Raw genomic sequence first — 4,257 nt, forward strand, 5'->3', positions numbered from 1 at the left:
TGTCACCTGTATGGTCCAAGCACACATATATGTATATATATATATATATATATATATATATATATAAAACATATGCATTCATATATGTATATTATATATTATAAATAATGTATATGTGATATATATATATATCACAAATATATGTATGTGGTTGTGTGTGTATGTATGTAGAAATATATCACCATACAGGTGATACACGTGATGCCATCAGTCTCACTACAGTGAAACACAAATATACAATATATATAGACATGTTGACATATATATGTATGTGTATATGTATGTGTATATATCCCAAATGATTAGACAGTAAAAAAAAAACATGGCGTCAGGGTGCTTTCAGATTTTCTAGGTTGCTTTTAAAATACAAAAATATATAAAAAACAAATCTCTCTCCAGAAAAGCTTTCTTTTGTTTAATTACATCAAATAAGCACTGGTTCACTGTCAGCGGGGTGACTTTCAGGTTCTGGGAACAGATGGTGCTGAGATAAGTGGAGGCTGTTGAGAAAAATAGGTTTTGTTGTCGACATCTCAGATAATTCTTTCACGGCTCACCGGTCGTCGGTTCCAAACTGTGGATCACCCTCAGTGTCTGTGCCGTCACCAGAGTCCGTCTGTACTGAATCCGACCAATCACCTTCTCTGTAGTCAATCAAACACAGCTGTAGCTCCAGACGGATGTGAGTCAGGATTTCACAGAGTAAGTCATTACTTGTGGAAACTGTCGGGACGCCAACGGGTCAAAAGAAAGAAATGATTCCAAATGTATTTTAAATGTTGGAATGTGAACACCATAAACTTGGTTTTATCTGTTCTCATCATCTATCCCAGTTTCCCAAACCTTTTTTTTTCCACCCAAGTCAATAGATATTAGTAAACTTCAAAACTATACAAAAATATTTGTAAACTCCTGGGAAACATGATGCGAGACGACCCAAAAAAAAAAAAAAAAAAATCTCTTGTGACCTACCTGAGGGTCGTGACCCAGTCTTTGGGAAACAATGATCTGTCCTACCAAAATAAAAGTTAAGGTTGGCGTCAGTGGACAGACAGACATGTGACAGCTGGGCTGGTCCAGACACAACAGCTTCCCATGGGCTGGGATTTGAACCGACGATCTTGTAAGCTCAATTGCAGCGGAGCCCGTGGCCCGGTGGTCGGGTACAAACCCATGAGCACTTATACAGTGTGACGGTTAGAAAATATGTGCCGTACAACGACGCTACAAGGCCAAGATAATAACACGACGGCAGCTGGATGAACTGACCTGAAGTGACATGAAGACTCGAGTTCGAGCTCCACTCAGGCACAAGCTGCCTGAGTGGAGCTCGAGTTTGGGGGCTAATCCTGAAAATCCAGACCTGATTTTGTGTAGAGGCTTTTAGATATATATGTGTGTGTGTGTGTGTGTGTTTCCATCCCTGCTGCTGGTGGTTTTTACTCTGAGCCAAAGTGGAATCCGAAATTGGCTCGGTTGTTGAAATCTCACTCTGGCTCTTAGTGCCAAATGAGGCTGGGGAGCTCACGTACAGTATGGGGTAAACACACATTTCACACACACATTTCACTCACCGAACACATTTCACACACACATTTCACTCACCAAAACGTACGCACGTACACATACACACACACACACAGACAGGAGAAAAGTAGCTTGACCCATCTCCGCCGTTTTTCTCCTGGAAACCAGAGGCCAGATTGGCACGTCATGCTAACAGTAGCCGTAGGAAGGCCGTCTGTCGGACGGGAGCTGCTGCACCAGGTACAAATTGGAGAGAAAACAACACAGTTGGACTCGTGAGCTGTGAGTGAGTGTTTCACTGAAGAAACATTTCTTTTCCACCGCTCTGTTGCCCACGTGGGAACTGTTGCAGTTGTTGTACAGAATGCCACAGAAAAATGTAGGAATTTTAACGGTTCAGGCAAATTGCCCTATTGGTCATGTTGCGTTAAGACGCCCTGAGGTGTCACAGCAGCGTCCTTAATGAAGTGGACCACAGTTTGACACCAGGCTCGGTCTTAACGATGCTTATAAAACATTATAAAAACCTCTGCTGCTTCAGGAAACTAGTGTTTAGTCCCAGTTCATTCAGGTGAAAACCATTAACTGTCTCACACTGAGGTCTTCAGAGAAGCTCGACGGTTGTCTACGCTGGTTACACAACGTCGCAAATACAGTCGGTCTAAACTGTCGGTATCGTCGGATTCTCGAGTTTCCGATGGTACCGGCAACGTGCCTGCAACTTCTGCAGGATGATGTCATAATCTGTGTAGACCTGATGGTTTTTGGTCTATTTTCAAGCTGCTGTGCTCCTAGCATGTAGCTAGCTAGCGCAAAATGGATGGGTTTTTGACAAGAAAAATAATGAAGGAGCAGAACAATAGTAAAAAAAACGTTTTTTCTTTACGTATTTTGTAGTCATTGTCTGTGGGTTTGTAAAGTGGGTCCCTGACCAGAATCTAATGCTGTTTGGGAACCCCTGACCTGAACCCTTGACATGGGTTTGATCTGCAGGTTGAAGCTAAAGGTTAACCATCGAGAGAATTTTGAATGTAAAGATAAAAAGCTGACGCCTCAGAACTTCTGATGCTCGTGCTCCTGTTGTCACAGAGTCTGCTCACAGACCACTGACGTCACGTCAGAGTGTACCTCCACTGGATGGTACCAACAGCCTCACCCTTACCTGCAAAGTGGGCATCATTTTTCTTGTCCATTGCCCTCCTGACACCGGTGCTCGTTCTCAGATTTCCATTCGTTTTTTGGTAATCTTTTAATTTGTACCGTTGTGGTCAAACCTGGTTTCTTTCTCCTGCCTCAGTGTTTTTTTTTCCTGAATTCCTCCATCTTGGTTTCTTTTTTCTTTTTTTTCCTGCCGCTGTTCTGCATGAATCGTCTTCTGTCAGTCACCAACCTGCCGCCTTCCTCAGACCCACTTCCTCCATTTCCCTCCTGTCACTGGTGATCATCCTCTGGTTCTCACCAGTTCAGAGATTGGAGAAGAACTCACCGTGACTGTTTGGTAAGGCAGACCATAATACCGACCAACCTCATTTGTGCTCCGCCGTCTTCTGTCTTCGACGTGCCCTCTGTCTGTAGTTCAGCCTTCACCCTTCATTAGTGGCTGTTTGTTGGCAGGCTGCTGCCTCTCTGTGGTTGCTGGCGGTACGCTGGGGTGCAGCTCACAGCTGGAGCTTTTTGCTCTCTGGTGCTCTCATGATGGGAAGGGTGTATCATCCCTAAGCCCCAGGCCATCTGTCTCATGGACTCCCATTTCTCCAATCCCACCTCCCTCCTTCCTTCCACCTCACCATGCTCCCCTTCTCCTCCTGATCTGCCTCCTCCTCGGTGGAGTTTCTTTGCATCTTGGCAATAATTACTGCCCTGACGGAGGTCTGAAAGAGCTCCCGTCCTTTCACAATTCTGAGCCGGGCACAGACATGTTAGCTTCACATCCTGATTATGAAGACGATGTGCATCTCTGGTGAACCAAAAAAGTTGAAAAAGATGAAAAGAATACCTTCTTATTCTGCAGTGAATGATGTGCAAAAAGATGGATTTGGAAGACGCATTCCCAAAGTAGCTACTGAAATAAGTCCAGTTTTTCTTATTTTCAGATTTATGTGTGTGATTTAAGATGTGGATTGTCGCTAAGAGCAGAAATGAACCAACGCAGCAGAGTTTTCTGACGGTGTCTGGTCTCTAAAATAGGGGGGAAATCTAAATCTTTGGTCTGTTTTTAGTTGAGGGAAATCTAAATCTTTGGTCTGTTTTCAGTTGTTTTTCCACAGAAGCTCACTGCATCTCTGTGGCAACTTGACAGTTGGTGGACTTGGACGTGCGACCTTCCAACCCACGGCTGCTTCTTTATCCACTAAGCCACCACTGCCCCTAACGGCGCCTCCTGTGGCAGCCTCTGTCGGGTTAAAAAACTTACTGCAAATTTCCCCATTGTGGGACAAATGAGGCACTCAATTCTTCTTCTTCTTCTTCTTCTTATTAGAAGTTTCTCCTGTAAACCAGGTGTGTAAACTCCCTCTTCAGTCCAGTCTCATGCCCAGGATTAGACTGGGGTTTCAGACAAGGTGTAGGATGGTACTGTATATATTTAGGATGTTCCATGTTAGGGCAAGGAGTCTGGAAATGTATTTCGTCAATCTGAGAAGAACCCACAAAGCACAAATTCTAGTGTGTGTGTGTGTGTGTGTGTGTGAGAGAGAGAGAGAGAGAGAGAGAGAGAGAGAGAGAGAGAGA

The sequence above is a fragment of the Cynoglossus semilaevis genome, chromosome 9 (assembly GCF_000523025.1).
Source record: "Cynoglossus semilaevis isolate Cse_v1.0 chromosome 9, Cse_v1.0, whole genome shotgun sequence".
In the NCBI taxonomy this organism is placed as follows: Eukaryota; Metazoa; Chordata; class Actinopteri; order Pleuronectiformes; family Cynoglossidae; genus Cynoglossus; species Cynoglossus semilaevis.